This window comes from Lissotriton vulgaris, chromosome 4_1 (genome assembly GCF_964263255.1).
Source record: "Lissotriton vulgaris chromosome 4_1, aLisVul1.2, whole genome shotgun sequence".
NCBI classification, from domain to species: domain Eukaryota; kingdom Metazoa; phylum Chordata; class Amphibia; order Caudata; family Salamandridae; genus Lissotriton; species Lissotriton vulgaris.
In genome coordinates, this window is record NC_141691.1 from 1,465,367,615 (window position 1) to 1,465,389,683 (window position 22,069).

Consider the following 22,069-nt stretch of genomic DNA (forward strand, 5'->3'; position numbering starts at 1 on the left):
GGATGCTCTGTAACATCTCCAGTTTCAATTCATACACTACATTAGCACTGGCGTAACGAAACTTGAGGGGGCCCCTGTGCAAGGTACGTGGAGAGGGCCCACTCCAGACTCAATTAGGAGCTCTCTGTCCAGAGTACTGTGCTGAAGGGACCCCTGGAGCTTGGGGCCCTCCTCACACTGCTGCGGCTGTGGGGGCATGTGTTATGCTACTGTACGTTAGGATACAACCCTAATCTGTATTGATGGTGTATACTTCTTTGCTGTTGTAGGTCCACGGTTGGGGATTGCTTGTAAGGGAATCCAGAGGGACATGCCAAATTTGAGGGCATTGAGGCCGGAGTTTATGGGTTTATGTGATACAGAGGTTCAGCTTGACCGGCACCAACTTGCTAAAAATGTGGCTCCCTATTAAAGACTGGGCGACTGCGCTTGTTCCTGGTTACTCTAATAATGAACTGTCATAAGGATGACGGTATAAGATTCACTGTTTTGATAATATGTTTCATTTGCCTTAACCTCATAGAGTATTTCAAGATAGAATTTGTATGATATACCATGAACTTTGCACATGGCACTTTCTAATTTGCATTGTATTAAATATTCATTTGTATGTATGGCTTTGTTGATTTTTATTCAAATCAAAATCGAATTAACTGGTACATATGCCATAAGGTGATTAATAATCTGTTTATTGAAAATGCCTACAACTTAGGCTTCTGTTCTTAGCAGGGGTAAGTTTGGAACCTCCACAGAACTAGCCGCAGAGCGGGTAGCACTGGTGTCAATTAGCAATGATATGGGGCCATTCACCTAGCCATCTAGGTATGGGTCACTCTGTTCATCCTCTAGGACCTCAACAGGCGTACAATCCTCCTGTTCCCTGTAGCACTGTCATTGAAAATTAGTCTCTGGTTAAAAGTGAGGGAACCAAAGGTTTTTCTCCCCTGGAGCACTGATCCGCTCGCTCTCCACTAACAATTCACACCGCACTTATCACACAATCATTTTAGTTCAGTACCACAAAATCGGTTTATGTGTGCAAACAATGTTTTACAACATATTATATTAAAAAACATTTTCCAAATGTATGTACCCACAAAGCATCTGGTTAAAGACAATGCTAAAAATCACAACACATTAAAAAGGAGAATATGTCTTCATAATAAGGCGCAAATGATCCATGGCATAACAACGCAAAGTCAACAAAGACAGGACGGGACACCACACAACCTAATGCGTATAAATAAAGAAACTTTAGATCTATGGTAGAAAGTCCTTTGTACGTTATCCGGAGTTTCAACTCCCCAATCCCAGTTATCTCGGCGCATTTTGGTGGAAAAAATCAATAGTCACCACCTTCCTCAGGACTAACAACTCAATTCTCGATTACAAAAAAGTAAAAACTCAAAGGAGATATCTAATAAAATTTGGTTGTCAAAGGCCCGCCTGTTCACCATTTCATGAACGGTCAATATAAGAAAAGGGTAACACACTCCAAATGTTGAAATAATCTTTCCAAATCTCATAACTTATGTCATTACGATCTTCAACTATATGTCCCTTAATCACCAACAGGGAATGACTCAATAGAATTGGGCAGTACTTTCAGACTGCAAAAATGCAATATACCAACCGCAGTCTTTGTGAAGAAACAGGAAGTTTTTATATATAAAAGGGCCTAATTCCTATTTCCTGTCTCAGAGCGGCTAAAATTTCAGTTATCTTCCAAGCAAGTTTTTTGCAGTGATTTTATATAAACTTTATTGCATATACTTTTCCCTAATCAATTATTATATTCTATAGGTCCTCGCCTTGTCAGCCTATTTGATACTTCCCTATATTAAGGGTATCGACCTTGTACCTTCGAACGATTCTAATTAACATTTGATAATTCTACCGCCTTTAAAGTGGGTGTTTATCTATTTTTCACTCGTACCTCCGCATGCTACACTTATGTCACCGTCTTGGGTTTAATGGATATCTAGTTTCACTATGACTTGTCACATCACTTCTTAGTTCATCTACACTCAATTCATTGACCCACGTGGTCTAATGTTACAGGATTATCTATCACTATACATATTTTTCCTAGACAACACCTCCTCTTCCTAGCACTTAGAACTACTTCATTTCTGTTAGGAGTCTTTCACGCAATACCATCTTTCACACTTGGTTCGGTGATCTACTTTCTTCCCTCTCTTTCTCTCTATTTTCTTCATTTTTCTCTTGACTTATTTCTCTCTTCTTGAACATGTATCATGTTCTCCAATCTTGCTCTTTTTAAATTCAAATTATATGACATGATCTGTTAGATTTATGTTCCTATTATCTGTGTCTACAGCCTTGAGAAAGTCTGAATACCAACGTTGTACAGACGAATCACGTGTTGGCTGCATCTCACGCTTCAATTTGAACAAGGAATAAAGAAAACTTCATGCTAAACATTCTGATTCAGTCATCTTGTTCGGATTTATTTGAGACCTGTTTATGTCATTACCATATTCTGTGTTTTGTAACATAGATCGACTGCTGAATCTAAGAATCATGAGCCTTACATTACTCCTACCAATTGCAATTGGGTTGTGCTGTTTCTGACCTCGTTTATTTTCATATATGTACGGGCTGATCGTTCTGATCTACCCTGGCCACTCTTTGGTAGTGAGTGACATTGGTTCCTTTAGCATCCCTGCTGTTTGTACAGCACTCTCTAAATAATTGCCCGTATCATAAGATTATCTACTCGTGCATATTTTGATGTGCGGTTCTTCCCTTTTAGCTAACCCCACCACCAGTTTCTCTTCACTTCCAAAACAAAAGCTGATAGGAAACCACTAACACCTTCTTTCCCATGCTCTTTAACTAAGCTGTATCAACTATAAATCTGCATAGGTCTGCCATAGTAAGAATGCACCAGCTCCTATGTAGCGCTCATAATTTTCACCCATTTCACTTCCTTCTGTGGCACTTTCTTTTTCAAATGTCCAATCACTTTCTATATTTGCCAGAAACTATTTGAACTGGAGCACTGTTAGGTGACACTTTAGCTGGTTCCTAAGTCGGCCAAGCAACAGCATACTTGCACTCAGTCCCTAGATCACCAGGAACAACAATGTCAAATAATGTATCTAAATACGTCCAAACCATTTATAAAATCGTCACAAATCTATGACTTTGCTTGTACAACTTATCTGGTTCCTCTCTCAATTTTACTTCTTTCATTTTCTCAATTAAGTCCTTAATGAGGCCTCGTAAAGTCACCAAACCCAATTCTTTTGTTACCTCTTTAGTCAAATTAATTGTATAATTTCTCTTTATTTTTCTCATTCTGCTTATATCCACCTAAAACTGATCCAATCCTAAGCTCCCCACGAGGAGGGCTATTGTGGGTGCACACCTGCCTGCTGACTCCAGATAATGGGATACTTGTTGAACAGGTTTGTATAGCAGGAAGCTAAGCCAGCTGGGAAGCTAACCATCAGGGGATGTAGGTTCACACTGTGAGGGCAGAACATTACCTTCTTTAGGACAGTCCATACTAATATGAAAGCCCCCATGTCTGGGTGAGGCGACCTCAGGTGGAGTCATTGCCATTGCCATTGGCTTGCCATTTGCTCTTCGTGATCCAGGATACCATCAAGCAGGGTGATTTGGGCTGCGGCTGGTCGCAGGGTACTGGCCCTCCCCTTTTAGGACCCACCGTGGGTAATGACAAGACCATCCGAGTCCACACCTCAAACACCATCACTCAATGTACTACTCCGCGCCATCAAATCCAAAGGATAATGCAGCAAATGAGAGCTACGTATGCTGGTGACTTCCCGGAGGGCAATGCTGAGCCTTCCAGTAAGAACCGTTGGCAGCTATACAGGGATCTCAGACCACTCTAGAACACAAAATAGAGACAGTATCTATTGACGTGAAGCTTCTCCAAGTGGACCTGAGGAAAGTAGCGGACAAGGTTACAACTTCAGAAAGGAACACCACTGAACTGCACGGTGAGTTTGCAGTCCTCAAGCATCAGATGGCACAGAATGCCACGGACGCGGCAGAGTTGGAGAGACAGGCAGACGATGCGGAGGGCTGCTCCCATCAATGCAATATCGGCTTCCTGGGGTTCCCCGAAAGGTCAGAAGGTACCACTGCAGTACAGTTCCTGGAGACCTGGATACGGACAGAGGTCAAACCAAAGGATTTTCAAAATTCTACGTGGTGGAAAGGGCACAGAGGCACTAGTGCCTCCTCAGCGACTGAAGTCCCCCTGGGTCATTATTGTCAAAATACTCAGTTACCGCAACAGAGACTACATCCTGAGAGCAGCACGCGAACTGGCGGTCCCCTTCCTTGGCAATAGTAAGATTTCTATATATCCTGATTACTCCTTCCTTGGTGTCAAACAGAAACTGTGTGCAGCTGCGGTGTATGCTGTTGTACCCAGCGAGACTGAAAGTCATCTTCAAGGAGAATGCTCATTTTTTGGACTGCATGGAGGAGGTGTGGAAATGACTGGAACTCAGGGAGGAGATGGCAATGGCCCATTCAAGTGGCAGCTGCCAGCGATCCTGGGGGAAGCTCTCCTGTGGAAACTCCAGCTGTCGTTGAGCTGGAAGACCGAACATGAATTCCCCTTCACCTGGAACCCCAGAGAATGACGGTCAGTGAGGACGGAACTCTACAACTGAGCAACACTGTCCTTCCAGACACGGAACAATGCACTTCTCCACAGTCACCACTTGATGGACCAGAGACTGGGGCCTTGAGGGCCATGGTCGCCCTGGTGGTGGGGATAGAGAGCGGCTGAGAGGGGATGCCTTTGCCGCACAACTGTGCGGGGGCTTGATTGCCCACTAGTCTGCCGCATCTCTTGGGCGTGGACCTGTGCTTGACATTGGCGAGGAGTCAGAAGCATTTGTGACCCTGATGCTGGAACAAGAAGAGCAGCCAGGTCTACATGGACCTTCTTGCAGATGTTAATAGGTTGCATCAAGGATGCGTAGTCTCATCTGATTCAAATGTTATTATTAGGAGAAACTTGATAAATAGGGTCTGTATGTAAGGCGGGTTTATATGGGGGTCAGCTAGATGTCTGCCTGATGAGCACTGAGGTTTGACTCATGCACTAGTAGAGATCTGACTGTCTCTGCTGCGGCTGGTGGTATGGAACTGAAGGGGTGTATGAGATGCTCGGGCCATCATGGCATTTTTGAAGTCGATATTAATGCTTTACAGCTGGAGGACTCAACCGTACCTGGCATGTAAGTTGTGTATGGAAGACATAATTTGAGAAGCTAGTGAGTATGACTGGCTGGCTGGCAGACCTGCTGGTTGTGTTAGCCAGTCCCTGTTGGATAGGCTGGGTAGCTGTGCTCATCCTGGCACATGCATCGGGTGGGCATTGGTAGTCAAATGGCTATTCTACTTTTGCTTGTGGGATGGAGGTGGGGTTTGGTAATTTGTTTTTTCTTTTTATTATTAAACAACAGCTAGAAAAGACAAGGACTAAGTGGGAGTAAACAGCCACATAAATTTTTTAGAAAAGGATGCAGGATGATTTCCGAGTCCAACCTTGAATGTCAGAGGCTTAGGCACATATGTCAAAAGATATAGAGTACTTACCTTCCTTAGACGCCACAAGATTGACATCGCAGGCCTGCAGGAAACACATCTGGACGATGCAGGGGTCTAGCTACTTGCCAAGAAATGGCGGGGTCAGATTTTTCACTCCTCCTACTCGACTCACGCTAGGAGCATATTGATATGGGTAGCTCATGGGGTCCAGTTCTACCTCACCTACTCATAGGCTGATGTGGGGGGCCGGTATATCCTGTTACAGGGCACAGTGGATGGTTTGACCCTGTCATACTGGGTACAAATACCCCTAATATGGATGACTCTGGATTCTTGCACACAATGCAGGACCTACTGACTTTGGACCTTGACTCGGTTTTGATGTGGATGGGTGATTTCAATTGTGTGTTGGACCCCAATCTGGACAGGAAACCCCCAAGAGCGGGCACAAAGCCCAATATGATGACTGCACTTCAAGGGGTAATGCAGAACATCGGACATCAGGATGTTTGGCAGTTGATACGCATCACTCAGGCTGTTTAACTGTCACTCATTAACACACAATACACACAGAAGACTAGACAGAGTTCTGATTGCTGGGTTCCCATGTCTGGAGGAAGTTGAAATCACACACCTACCCTATCTGGTCACTCTCCCATCAACTGTAGGGTGCTCTGCGGAGTGCAGCATGGGGTGCGAGGTCATGGAAGAAGCCGATAGACATCCTTGAGAACCCAGAGGTGCGCAAAGCTTTATCTCATTCACTCACGGGTTACATGGAGTGTAAAGGGGCTCCACAACACTTCAATCCATGGAAAGAAAGGCACTGGTCTGGGTCTCACATGTGGGGTGCACCGGCAGCTACAGGCAGAGCTCTTTAGGAAAGAAGCCAAACTGGTGCTGGCACAGGCAGATGTACAGACCAGTCCCGAATCACGTAGGAGAGAACATACAGTCTGCCTGAGATTTGAAGTTGTGTGAGACCGTCTAGATAAATATACACTAAGACAGTACTAACATAGGCTGCACCAGTAGGGTGACAAGTCGGGCAGGCTCTTAGCCTGGATCCCGCGTAGAGAGAATGCCCCTCCACTCGTGACTCACTTGATGACACACAAGGGCACCAGGGTCACATCAAGAGCAAAACCTAAGGATCCACCTCTAAGGAGGGTTCTCTTGATTGAGTTTCTCACTGTGTTAAAAAAGTGTGCTTCCTACCTTTGTTGGACGTACACAGTTTTCGCTTAAATACCCCTCACACACCAACAGGGCCCTTGGTGTTAGGCTTCATCATAGGGGTCTTCCCGCCCCACAGCGGGACGGGGCGTGCTACGACCTGTGACTATGCGGGAGCACTGATCTTTCAGTACTATGTGTGGTGTAGGGGTAGTGAGAGGAAGGGTCAAGAGTGAATGCAAAAAGTGAATTAGAAAGAACCTTGCCCCATGGACTTAAAAAACTTTAATAGGTCATTGAGACTGGTACTGTTAAAAACGGTGGTTCGGAGATGCCCTGCGTGTAATGTGCTGATACTCCTGATCAAGTCAACATGTTTCAAAGCATTAGGGCTTCTTCATCATGACTGAAATGGATTCCTTCAGTGCCCACTATGTTGCTATCAAATGTAATGAGATTATGTGATATATACAGAAAAGTGAAAAATGCAAAATATCATGCACTCTATACAATACCCATTGGTATTTCTAAAATGTTAATTAGGATATGTAGGAGACAATGCTCCATGAGCCTCTAGAATGGGTGGGAAGGGTGTTGCCACTGTATTGTAGTAGTCAACACTGCTCACTCAAGATAACGCCATCCCGTGGTTCCGTGGTATTATACAATGGAGCCGCGGAATATATTAGTGGAGTATTTTATTTCAGCTGATAACTTAATTTTACAAGTGAAGGTTTTTCCTCAATAATGCCAGAAGTTCTATAGACAAATGTTTCTTTCTTTCTTTCGATGGGTCGTAACTAAGTAGAAGTTTCTTCAGTTCTCCTTCTTTTCTGATTTCTTCTTGGTGCTCCTGCACACTGGAGGGAGTCCCGAGAGGCTTGCAGAGGGAGTGGAACAGCAAAGAAAAAGGAGTGGTAAGTATGACTGTGTAAGGTTTGTCATAATCAACTTTCCCCACACCCAAGTGAAGGAAATGGTGCCAGAGAGGAGTAAGTAACAATATATATATATATATATATATATATATATATATATATATATATATATATATATATTACCTACTGGCGGTCGCCAGTAGGTAGTTATAGTTAGGATTTTTTTCAATGCAAAATCTCAAAATTCTATTTGGAATAACTTTGGCGCCGGTTGACGAATCTGCCTGAAAATTTCCTCAAATTTGCCTCGTCGAGCTCCGGTCCTTCCCAGAAAGTTTGAGGGGGGATTCGTCAAGCGGGGTTCGAGATAAAAGGGGGGTCCCAAAACGTGTTTTCCCCATGTTAATTTCCATAGGGCGGTCGAACTCACTTTTAGCCCGAACGGCTGAATGGATTTCCACCAAACTTGGCAAAATTGTAGGGACTGGTAGCCCGATGTGCCTTTGCTATGTCTCAAGATATGTGCTCCAGTGGATTTTGAGTAATTTAGGTTAAAAAAAATATATATATCTATGGCAGCGCCCCGGTACGCGCACCAGGGAGCGCACCGGGCGCGCTACGCGACTTGCACACGGAAAGCTGATTGGCTCTCGGGTGTCTGTAAACATTCTAAACAGTCCAGAGCGGCCGCCATCTTGTGTCTCGGTAGAATCGAGACACAAGAGGTGGCAAAAACAAAGGGGGAAATGACCATAAGAGGGCAGAGTAGACCCCCCTGACCCTCTAGGTTTGATGTGGGGGCCATAAAAGGGCCCGCATTTTCGCAGGGGGAGCGCCCGGTACGCGCAGCAGGGAGCGCACCGGGGAGCGTACCATGGGGAAAAAAGAATGACAGAGTTTTTAAAAAATGTAGCCTTTTTTTTATAATTTGGAGGTAGTTCTAAAAAGAACTGTTTTTTTTCTTTTTGTTGTTTTTTTCAGAACAAAAACAAAACTGCTCAACAGGAGCAAAAAAAAGGGGAAAAATTAGGGCTGGGGAAGGCAGCGGTGTTCTTGCCTCTTTCGTGCAATGAGCTTGATGCTCTGCTCACAATAGCAAAGCAGTTCATCGCATTGCTTGCATTTTATAGTAATGTCACTAAAAACAGGTTGAATGTTCGGAATCATCTCCAATTCCGCTGCATGTTGTGGGTCCTCCTGAAGATGTAGAGGCACCATCCCTTGGGGGATTACGTGCCAGGTCTCGGACACTCTCCCGGGCATGGTTCTGGGGGTGCCTGCGTTGGACGTGGCGAATCATTGTCGAATTGCCAAAACTGTACTTCCTTTTTGGGTCTCCTCGGGAAAGCACAGTATGGCAGATTTGGCATTCTACTTTGGAAGCATTCACCTTTTTAAATCCTTCAGGTATTGAAAAAAAATTCCAAATAAAATGCTCCTTGATCTTGGGCTGGGGAGGCTCTTCCTGAATGAAGCCATCTGAGTCCTCACTACTGCTGGATGGTCTAGCTGCCATTCTTTGCACAAAATGGTAGGACAGAAAAAAACAGGTCTTGCTGTCTCCAAAGTGAAAGAAGAAATGAAGGAAATGGGTGGGGTTTTCATTAGTTGTAAAAAAAACTGATAACAACCAATGAAAAGAGTTAATTTTAAGGACACATGACCAGGGCTTTGATCATTTTGAAACCAAAACTGTCCTGAACCAATAAAAAGTGTTATTTTTAGGTCACATGACCCGACGCGCTTACGCTACGTGCCCCCGGGCGCGGCCCGGGGCGCGCCCAGGGGCGCGTCGCGTAAGCGCGTCGCATGCTTACGTTGCGCGATCGTATTCGCTCGAGTGCTTCCGGGTGCGCTTACGCCGTGCGTATCACGCGGACGCGGCTACGCGATACGTCACGATGATGTTTTCGTTTGCGGCAATAGCGCTAACGGGACGCTCACCGGTGCGCGCCTCGGGGCGCGCCGAAAAAGAGCAAAAAAAAAAAAAAAAAGAAATATTACATTTCATAGCTATAGACATTTGCTATTAAAAAACTTTGAAATTCACTGAAAAAAACATAGGTTTGGGGCCTTATATATAGTTAGGAATTAGTATTTAAAAAACCTATGAAATTCACTGAAAAAACCATAGGTTTCACACCAGTTATAGTTAGGAATTAGCATTTAAAAAACCTATGAAATTCACTGAAAAAAACCAGAGGTTTCAGATCAGTTATAGTTAGGAATTAGCGTTTAAAAAACCTATTAAATTCACTGAAAAAACCATAGGTTTGACACCAGTTATAGTTAGCTGGAAATTTTACTGACATAAAACCATTGAAATTCCAACATTATAGTTAGTTGGACTCACTATAACTTGCGCGTGTAATGCACTGCTGATGACATCACATATTACATCAGTCATGACATGGTCAGTGACATCACTCTGAAACCTCTGGTTTTTTCAGTGAATATATATATATATATATATATATATATATATATATATATATATATATATATATATATATATATATATATATAACAACCAAATCCTTGTGAAGCAGCACAGCAGGGCAAAACCTCCACCCAGCGCCTCAAATCAGGAACGGACCGCAACAAAAGGTAGTTACTTAAAGTGCAGTTTTATTTTCCACCAACATAACGCGTTTCAACCAGGTTACCCCGGCCTTGATCATATATATTCACTGAAAAAAACATAGGTTTCACACTCGTTATAGTTAGGAATTAGCATTTAAAAAACCTTAGAAATTCACTCAAAAAGCCTTAGGTTTCACACATGGTATAGTTAGCTGGACATTTCACTCATACAAAACCATTGAAATTCCCCCGTCATAGGTAATTCAGCTAACTATAACTTGCGCGCCCGCAATGCACTGCTGATGACGTCACATATTACATCACTCATGACATGGTCAGTGATATCACTCATGACATCACTCATGACATCTCAAATGGCATCACTGATCACATCACTGATGACATCATCCTTGTGAAAGAGTGGCTAACCTCCTCTCAGCGTAATATAACCCTTGATACACACATTCAAAATTAGAAACAAAAATTTACACTTACTTCTACAGAATCAAATTCTGTAGAAGTAATTTAACCCCTTCGCTGCGGCGGCAATTCCACCGCAGCGCTAGGGGGGGGCGTGGGGGCTGAGCAGCGCTCGCATGCTCGTGACGGAGCCGCTCCGTCACGAACCGCGGTTAAGCTGTGCTCGTGATGGAGCGATTCCGTCATGGCCCCGCCCGCTCAATAGAACGCGCCGCGCAGGCGCAAAATCAGCGCCCCGCAGGCGCAAAATCAGCGCCACGCAGGCGCGGCGGCAGGGCCATGACGGAACCGCTCCGTCATGAGCACAGCTCAGCCAATGCTCATGACGGAGCGGCTCCGTCATGAGCATGGGAGGGGTTAAAACAGACCGTGCGACTGCACCTTGACATCACACCACAGAGCTGCCTGTTGGGCAAAATTAAATGTCCAAAGCACAGGAAGATGACATACACATCTCTGCAATGGCACTAGTACTGGCTAGACTTAGGATAGCCATCACTTAAATGGGACAAAAGGCACCTGACTTTGACCGTTGGTATATAAACATGGGCATTAGCTGAGGAATTTCACATAAATCTCAGTAGGTGAGACAGCAAGATAGTTGAGGATCTCGCGGTACGGAGGTACCTCTGTGATACACACCTAGACCCCGAGGGCACAGCACCCCACTCATATAGCGAAAGCATAGCAGAAAATGGGGATGATTATATGCACGTGGATGGGGAAGAGTACGCCACTTAGAGGCTCAGTGCAACTTGACGTGCCTGAGGGTGGTAAAAAACTGTCTTCCGGTTCGTCACTCGGAAATCAGTCTATAGTTAATAGGTTATTGAGTTCCTCTTCCATAAAATGCCTGCTAAGTTTAATTGTTTTATACTCTGAATACTGCTGTTTATTTGTTTGACATAAAACTAAAAAAGAAAGTCTTTTTACAAAAGAATCTCATTTTATCTACTTTATAAGACATCAGTCTATTTAAATCGACTGTTCCCTGTAAAATGTCTCCAATTTCAGTTCTCGAAAGTCCAATATTAATTTCACTCTTGTCAGGGTGTTCGGCAGGGACAGTAGCAGACATGTAATTAGAAACTGGAGTTGAGACAGCAGTAGCATCTCTGCCAGTACTCATCAAAGTCATCAATGTATCATCTGGTGGGCCACTCGCTGATGCAGCCACGACTGCAAATGCTGTCAATCCCTGTGCCTGTACATACGCATCCTCTCCTGCTGCACCCGTATCAGGTACTGTGGAGGCCTGCACCTGTCTCTGTAGACCATCAGTATAGGAAGGAGGTCTAGATGGGGGCCTTCCTGTCCTCAGTGTAAGACATCAAGAGTGTGCACACACGGACTACGTATGTTCTTGTACCCTCAGCGCCCCTTACCTTACCGACTCTGCAAATAGTAGTATACCGTTCAATGTTTAACCTCACATTCAGTGAGGCCACCCCCAGCTGCCCTCGCCAGCAGCACTCCAGCATGCTGCTGCGGGTGCCGGACTATTATAAAGCAAAATGATGCCTTGGATTCAACTAGCACAATATTACTTCAAGAATGGGACCGCTTAATTATCTCATCCTATACTCAATATATTGTATTCGGGTGAATCAAATTCTTACATTTCATTTCCTCTGGTAACCCAACCCTATATAGAGAACAGCAAAACGCTTTTTTTATGAGTTTGATTTTAAATTTAATTATAACGTAACCTAGAATTAGACTTCTTATTCAATTGAGTCTATTTTTGCCACATTTAGACAAACAAACATATATATACACATCACTTTTTACATATATATATATATACAATACATACAAACACTGATAAACTGGTATTGCGGTATATTCTGATAGCCCAATTTTTTACACAGGATGCTAGCTCCTAGTACAGCCTCAGCATTCCTTAGACAGTAAGCTCCTCCAGACCTATTTACAAAGAGTATACCAGATCGTTTTTTAATTTTTGGATCTGCTCAGTGTCCTTTTTACTCCTTGTGAAGCCAATTATTTCATGTATAGTTTCCAATATTTTGGCTGGGGTCTTCTCTCAAACAAAGGTGTTGACGCATTTCAGCCCTCTTACTATGGGCCTCATCAGGACTTGGGCTAATGCAATAGTCCGTCCACAAAATCATACAAAAAGGTACCAATTATTGTATGTATTCATTACTGTATGAATTCTACGTCAGGGTTTTATATACACTATGTACAACTATATACATCTTTCAACTATTTTCCAAAGCCTTGGAGTGGTCAGGCTAACTAAGTATATCACCCCTCTTCCACTACCAAACAACGCCAATTGTGTCTGTGTAAAAGGGGGAGACCTATCCGTCTGGTTCCCAAGCACAAGCCTCTAAGTGCACCACGTGCTGAAAAAACAGAAACAACACCCTATATGTTATCAAGGTGTACACCGGTGAATTCTACCTTTATTCCCAAACGTGCTATAGAATTGGCCAAAAAGCGTAATTGTAATGCGTTTCATTATCTAAGTACTTACATTCTACAGGTATCTCAGAGCTTCCCTACAGTAATTCACGTGGGTGATAGCCCTTTAAAGCGAATCCGGTGTCCCAGCAAATCAAGGGACCTACAAGGATAACAATATTGCGGCAGCGTGTTAAAATAAAGTCAACTCCCGCTGTTCAATATACCGTACTACCTCTTCTCTTGTAGTCTGGTCTAACGCCCATCTAAACTTACTTTCCGTGGAAATCTTTTATTTAGACTCGTTTCTCTTAGCACGGGACGGATACTCTGCTTCTCTTTCCTCCTGGCACTCGTTCTAACGGACCGGAACCTGATTCCAAGCAGGTCACGTAATACTGCAACTTAGTAAGTCCCAGACACTAAAAAAGGACTAACTGACCCGTTCCCATAATAGAAAGGGAAGAAATCGACGGGAAAACAATATATATATATATATATATATATATATATATATATATATATATATATATATATATATATATAAAACAATATGCTCTGCCCACCTCACTGATATATGTGTTAATCTTGATTGGAAAAACGGCAATATTATAATTCCAAGAGGGACAGAATAGCTAAAGAAATTCCTGTATTTCAAGGGGGATATAACACGTAAAACCTAGTTATAGGTCAAACCATCTGTTCAAAAGTGGAGGTGATATAGCCCATAGTCTGCCACTCTGCACAATCTTTCCAGTTATATTGCTATATATACACATCACCTATATACAATTTCATATACTTTTATAGTATTACATTAAAAATAGTATTGCATTAAAAATACTTTCACAACATACTAAATAGACCTTTTGTCTCATTGATATATAAAGTACAACCTATATCTAGTGTGCAGACCTATAACAGTCAGGATTGTTGCAAGTCATATTTACACACTTCAAAAATTCCAATGAGTGATCAAGTTAACACTCCATCCTTAAATCAAATTAATGCCCAGATTTCAACTCTGTCGTTTAGTCCAGTGTTGGCCGTCTTATACTTTTCAATCAACCTTGCCTCTAGACTGTCCAACCTCATCTTTGTGTCATCCCGTTTCCCTTTTCTTAGAACACATAGGACTGTCCAAATAATGTCATTTTCCGTGTGCTGGTGTGTTTCATAATGGTGTACCAATGGAGCTCCCTGCACTTTGCATTTTACCCTTGATTTATGTTGCAGAATACGTTTTTTTACTGCTTGTGTTGTCTGGCCAATGTAAAATCTATTGCATGGGCATTTAATACAATATATTGTATTCATTGTGTTGCAGTTCGAAAAGCTCTTTTGATAATGTCTCTGTCCATTGATATCAAAGTATTTGGTATCAGCTGTTTGATCACACGCCACACAATTGAGGCACCTATAGTGTCCTATCGTTGGTGGTAAATTAAGTAGTCCTCGTAAGTCAAGGGACCGGGACGGCAGAGACTTTTCTTTTCTGCTTGCTCTCACCAGACTCTGTCTAAGGTTCTTGCCTTTTTTAAAAGCAAAGAGGGGCTTTTTTATTCCCAGATGTTCAATGACCTTCCAATGTTTCTGAATCACTTTTTTGACCTTATTGGCCTTTGGGTCATAAGTAAGTACACATGTCAAAGGAGCATCTTTTTCTTTAATCTTTGGTACTAAAAGCGCCTCTCTTGGAGTGAACCAAGCTCTTTTCAGGGCTATTTTGACTAACCGTTTGGGGTAACCACTAGCTATTAATTTGTTCTTTAGATGTTCTGCATTTTTAAAGTATTCTTCCTTCTTACTACAATTTCTCCTTACCCGGAGAAATTGCCCATAGGGCAAATTTTCTTTAAGTGAACGCGGATGACAGCTCGTGAAAAGTAACAGTGTATTGCGGTCAGTACTCTTAGTGTATAGGCTAACTTCTAGGAGGCCATTGTCAATTTCAATGTTGACATCTAGAAAATTTATTTTTTTCGGGTCATGAGACATAGTAAAATTCAGTTCTGAAGTTCTTGTGTTCAACCAGTTATGAAAATAAGTGTCATTTGATATAGAATCACTATACACGAATATTCCGCAAGACGAAGCAATTGCAGTGATGAAATATGTATTAGATCAGAGGCCACGACCACATCAGGTACCCACGGATTTTTTAGTTGCATTAGCAACTATTTGCTTAAAAAACAACATTTTTGATTACAAAGGTCAATTATTTTTACAAGTCTCAGGAGTGGCAATGGGATGTAGTTTCTCCCCGGAAATTGCCAATCTAGTCATGGCAGAATATGAAAAAAAGTGGATATATAGCGACACCAATCCTTTTAAGATCAAGGTACATTTTTGGTGTCGCTATATTGATGACATCTTCATGATATGGCAAGGCGACACTACATCACTAAAAGATTTTCATAACTGGTTGAACACAAGAACTTCAGAACTGAATTTTACTATGTCTCATGACCCGAAAAAAATTAATTTTCTAGATGTCAACATTGAAATTGACAATGGCCTCCTAGAAGTTAGCCTATACACTAAGAGTACTGACCGCAATACACTGTTACTTTTCACGACCTGTCATCCGCGTACACTTAAAGAAAATTTGCCCTATGGGCAATTTCTCCGGGTAAGGAGAAATTGTAGTAAGAAGGAAGAATACTTTAAAAATGCGGAACATCTAAAGAACAAATTAATAGCTAGTGGTTACCCCAAACGGTTAGTCAAAATAGCCCTGAAAAGAGCTTGGTTCACTCCAAGAGAGGCGCTTTTAGTACCAAAGATTAAAGAAAAAGATGCTCCTTTGACATGTGTACTTACTTATGACCCAAAGGCCAATAAGGTCAAAAAAGTGATTCAGAAACATTGGAAGGTCATTGAACATCTGGGAATAAAAAAGCCCCTCTTTGCTTTAAAAAAAGGCAAGAACCTTAGACAGAGTCTGGTGAGAGCAAGCAGAAAAGAAAAGTCTCTGCCGTCCCGGTCCCTTGACTTACGAGGACTACTTAATTTACCACCAACGATAGGACACTATAGGTGCCTCAATTGTGTTGCGTGTGATCAAACAGCTGATACCAAAAACTTTTATATCAATGGACAGAGACATTATCAAAAGAGCTTTTCGAACTGCAACACAATGAATACAATATATTGTATTAAATGCCCGTGCAATAGATTTTACATTGGCCAGACAACACAAGCAGTAAAAAAACGTATTCTGCAACATAAATCAAGGGTAAAATGCAAAGTGCAGGGAGCTCCATTGGTACACCATTATGAAACACACCAGCACACGGAAAATGACATTATTTGGACAGTCCTATGTGTTCTAAGAAAAAGGAAACGGGATGACACAAAGATGAGGTTGGACAGTCTAGAGGCAAGGTTGATTGAAAAGTATAGGACGGCCAACACTGGACTAAACGACAGAGATGAAATCTGGCATTAATTTGATTTAAGGATGGAGTGTTAACTTGATCACTCACTGGAATTTTTGAAGTGTGTAAATATGACTTGCAACAATCCTGACTGTTATAGGTCTTCACACTAGATATAGGTTATACTTTATATATCAATGAGACAAAAGGTCTATTTAGTATGTCGTGAAAGTATTTTTAATGCAATAATATTTTTAATGTAATACTATCAAAATATATGAAATTGTATATAGGTGATGTGTATATATAGCAATATAACTGGAAAGATTGTGCGGAGTGGCAGACTATGGGCTATATCACCTCCACTTTTGAACAGATGGTTTGACCTATAACTAGGTTTTACGTGTTATATCCCCCTTGAAATACAGGAATTTCTTTAGCTTTTCTGTCCCTCTTGGAATTATAATATTGCCGTTTTTCCAATCAAGATTAACACATATATCAGTGAGGTGGGCAGAGCATATTGTTTTATATATATATATATATATATATATATATTGTTTTCCCGTCGATTTCTTCCCTTTCTATTATGGGAACGGGTCCGTTAGTCCTTTTTTAGTGTCTGGGACTTACTAAGTTGCAGTATTACGTGACCTGCTTGGAATCAGGTTCCGGTCCGTTAGAACGACTGCCAGGAGGAAAGAGAAGCAGAGTAGCCGTCCCGTGCTAAGAGAAACGAGTCTAAATAAAAGATTTCCACGGAAAGTAAGTTTAGATGGGCGTTAGACCAGACTACAAGAGAAGAGGTAGTACAGTATATTGAACAGCGGGAGTTGACTTTATTTTAACACGCTGCCGCAATATTGTTATCCTTGTAGGTCCCTTGATTTGCTGGGACACCGGATTCGCTTTAAAGGGCTATCACCCACATGAATTACTGTAGGGAAGCTCTGAGATACCTGTAGAATGTAAGTACTTAGATAATGAAACGCATTACAATTACGCTTTTTGGCCAATTCTATAGCACGTTTGGGAATAAAGGTAGAATTCACCGGTGTACACCTTGATAACATATAGGGTGTTGTTTCTGTTTTTTCAGCACGTGGTGCACTTAGAGGCTTGTGCTTGGGAACCAGACGGATAGGTCGCCCCCTTTTACACAGACACAATTGGCGTTGTTTGGTAGTGGAAGAGTGGTGATATACTTAGTTAGCCTGACCACTCCAAGGCTTTGGAAAATAGTTGAAAGATGTATATAGTTGTACATAGTGTATATAAAACCCTGACGTAGAATTCATACAGTAATGAATACATACAATAATTGGTACCTTTTTGTATGATTTTGTGGACGGACTATTGCATTAGCCCAAGTCCTGATGAGGCCCATAGTAAGAGGGCTGAAATGCGTCAACACCTTTGTTTGAGAGAAGACCCCAGCCAAAATATTGGAAACTATACATGAAATAATTGGTTTCACAAGGAGTAAAAAGGACACTGAGCAGATCCAAAAATTAAAAAACGATCTGGTATACTCTTTGTAAATAGGTCTGGAGGAGCTTACTGTCTAAGGAATGCTGAGGCTGTACTAGGAGCTAGCATCCTGTGTAAAAAATTGGGCTATCAGAATATACCGCAATACCAGTTTATCAGTGTTTGTATGTATTGTATATATATATATATGTAAAAAGTGATGTGTATATATATGTTTGTTTGTCTAAATGTGGCAAAAATAGACTCAATTGAATAGGAAGTCTAATTCTAGGTTACGTTATAATTAAATTTAAAATCAAACTCATAAAAAAAGCGTTTTGCTGTTCTCTATATAGGGTTGGGTTACCAGAGGAAATGAAATGTAAGAATTTGATTCACCAGAATACAATATATTGAGTATAGGATGAGATAATTAAGCGGTCCCATTCTTGAAGTAATATTGTGCTAGTTGAATCCAAGGCATCATTTTGCTTTATAATAGTCCGGCACCCGCAGCAGCATGCTGGAGTGCTGCTGGCGAGGGCAGCTGGGGGTGGCCTCACTGAATGTGAGGTTAAACATTGAACGGTATACTACTATTTGCAGAGTCGGTAAGGTAAGGGGCGCTGAGGGTACAAGAACATACGTAGTCCGTGTGTGCACACTCTTGATGTCTTACACTGAGGACAGGAAGGCCCCCATCTAGACCTCCTCCCTATACTGATGGTCTACAGAGACAGGTGCAGGCCTCCACAGTACCTGATACGGGTGCAGCAGGAGAGGATGCGTATGTACAGGCACAGGGATTGACAGCATTTGCAGTCGTGGCTGCATCAGCGAGTGGCCCACCAGATTATACATTGATGACTTTGATGAGTACTGGCAGAGATGCTACTGCTGTCTCAACTCCAGTTTCTAATTACATGTCTGCTACTGTCCATGCCGAACACCCTGACAAGAGTGAAATTAATATTGGACTTTCGAGAACTGAAATTGGAGACATTTTACAGGGAACAGTCGATTTAAATAGACTGATGTCTTATAAAGTAGATAAAATGAGATTCTTTTGTAAAAAAAAACTTTCTTTTTTAGTTTTATGTCAAACAAATAAACAGCAGTATTCAGAGTATAAAACAATTAAACTTAGCAGGCATTTTATGGAAGAGGAACTCAATAACCTATTAACTATAGACTGATTTCCGAGTGACGAACCGGAAGACAGTTTTTTACCACCCTCAGGCACGTCAAGTTGCACTGAGCCTCTCAGTGGCGTACTCTTCCCCATCCACGTGCATATAATCATCCCCATTTTCTGCTATGCTTTCGCTATATGAGTGGGGTGCTGTGCCCTCGGGGTCTAGGTGTGTATCACAGAGGTACCTCCGTACCGCGAGATCCTCAACTATCTTGCTGTCTCACCTACTGAGATTTATGTGAAATTCCTCAGCTAATGCCCATGTTTATATACCAACGGTCAAAGTCAGGTGCGTTTTGTCCCATTTAAGTGATGGCTATCCTAAGTCTAGCCAGTACTAGTGCCATTGCAGAGATGTGTATGTCATCTTCCTGTGCTTTGGACATTTAATTTTGCCCAACAGGCAGCTCTGTGGTGTGATGTCAAGGTGCAGTCGCACGGTCTGTTTTAACCCCTCCCATGCTCATGACGGAGCCGCTCCGTCATGAGCATCGGCTGAGCTGTGCTCATGACGGAGCAGTTCCGTCATGGCCCTGCCGCCGCGCCTGCGCGGCGCTGATTTTGCGCCTGCGCGGCGCGTTCTATTGAGCGGGCGGGGCCATGACGGAACCGCTCCATCACGAGCACAGCTTAACCGCGGCTCGCACGCACGGGGTAACCCATCATGTGTGAATTTTGCCTTGATTAGGATGAAGCCTTGGGAAATATCGTGGGGGTTTCGATGCATTTATTAAGAACAGGATTTTGCAATGTCAATATCCCGATTTGGCAAGTAATGTGCATTTTGAGCGTGGCTTCAGCATTCCTTAAATAACCATGAGTGCGCAATTGCACTCTACGCGGTGCCATCCCTTAAGTAACCATGAATGCGATATTATATTCCACTGTGTACTTCCTTTCTTTAATTAGTGGGGCACTTGCACACGTGGAGTACACCTTCAGGGGGGGTTCATGGTACATGGTAAATGTGAGCCTGTTTTCTAACAAGAGTACTGGCTTGCATTTCCCTCTAGTCGGGACTGCCATGGGCATTTCACTTGGTTTTTAATATTCTCAAAAGGGGTCCAAGATGGGAGATTGTAATTGTCCTTTCCCCTTTTAAAGGCTTCATTTATCGGGTTGTATTAATGACATCGACACAGGTGATGCTTGGGAAAGCATGTGATCTCTTGTGGGTATTTATGAAGAGGTCCCCACGTATACAACTGGGGCTATGCTAGGCCCCCTCACTGTAAGCCTAATGTCACTGTTCCCCAGGTACTGCAACTGAGGCTGTGCCAAGCGCTTTCAGTTGATAGTCGGATGGTAACGCAGCTAGTGCTATGCCAGACGCTCTCATTGAAGGACGGATTTCAATCATCCTTATGTAATGCAACTGATGCTATGCTAGCCTCTCACAGTAAAACGTTAGGGCAGGGACCAGTCACAGGTAAATTAAGTTTGGACTGGTTCACTAGAAACACAAACTATATGCAGCTCCAATTATAGATACACATGTTTTTCAGAAATGCGTTATGTCAAACAGTGCTATAGCACCTGTCCGCTTATACCCGGTTGCGCACTATACCAGTGCTTGGTCACACAGTATCTATACACCCTCGTGCGCATATACCTAGGCACAATAATGCATTGTACCACACAGTACCTCAACATCAATGTTTGGGCACCTGTGCTGTCACTGACCGTGTGGCATCACATGGTACTCTTGCCCCCCGTTTTGCTTGTAAAAGGAAGCATTCTATGCCTGTGGTTTGTCACGCGGTATTTATGCACCCTGTGTTTGAACACTTATTTAGTGTTATGTCCGCGTGGGGTCACACACTACTGACGTCCTGGGGCCGGTATGACTAAGCATCCTACTTCTGTGTTGCTTGCACAGGCCATTCCCCGTGGGCCTTGGGCAAATTGGTTGCCTATGTTGTCCGACGATAGATGTCGGGATTGTGTCACAACAGTACCTATGCACCTTAGGCTGGGGATGCTGGTGTAAAGAGGGGGTCAGCCTCATGAAGTAGGGCAGGCATGTGAGAACTGTATCTTTTGGCTAAAACCCAACAGCACTAATCATTTGTGTTTGGTTTTCATTTATGTATGACTGGATCCATGGCTGATACCTGGGAAGTGCTTCACACCATAACAACAGCAAGAGGTGAACAGCCAAGGGGGACCGGTGGATTCGGAACTTGAGTGGCAAGTGACGGCATCAAGTGTGATGGGCGATCAATCAAGGGCTCAGAAGGTGCCAGCACTATATATTGGTTGTGTATAGGTGTGTTAACCATTTGTGTTGCCAACCGTAGTAATTTAGCAGTACGCCGCTTCACAGGTATATGTATTGCCAGCTTGACCAAACTTAGGGATAACAGGCGTAGGCAAAACCTCAACACCCCTTGTCGGGGAACAGTATTCTGCCTTTATGGTGGCTGTGCTCGTAGGTGCCATCGTGAGCAGACACTGCATGGTTGGGACATTCCGTAGTAGGGGTAGGCATACACAGAGCATGTCCCTGAACATAGTGGTCAGGTATAGGTGGTTCACATTTTTAATGATATGCTTAGGGGAGATCTTGGGACCTGTGGTTTCCAGGGTAGCCTTCAAATTGCACCATAGAAAAAATACACTGGATTTGTCTAAACTATGTGTGATGCAATTAGGGAACACATGTATTTGTTCATATGTAAAGGCCTACGAATTTTATTGTGATGCTATCAATGTCACACCCCTTTACCCAGTCCCTCACAAACCCAATCACATCCCTTTCTTCCTTCACTAAGAGCACTTTCGCCGTGATGCATTGTAAATTATGCTTACATAATGTGCAATATGAACACAATGAAAAGTCATTTTTGTGATATAATCAATTTATAATGAATATGATTGTGGAAATAAACACAATCACACTTTGAATACTG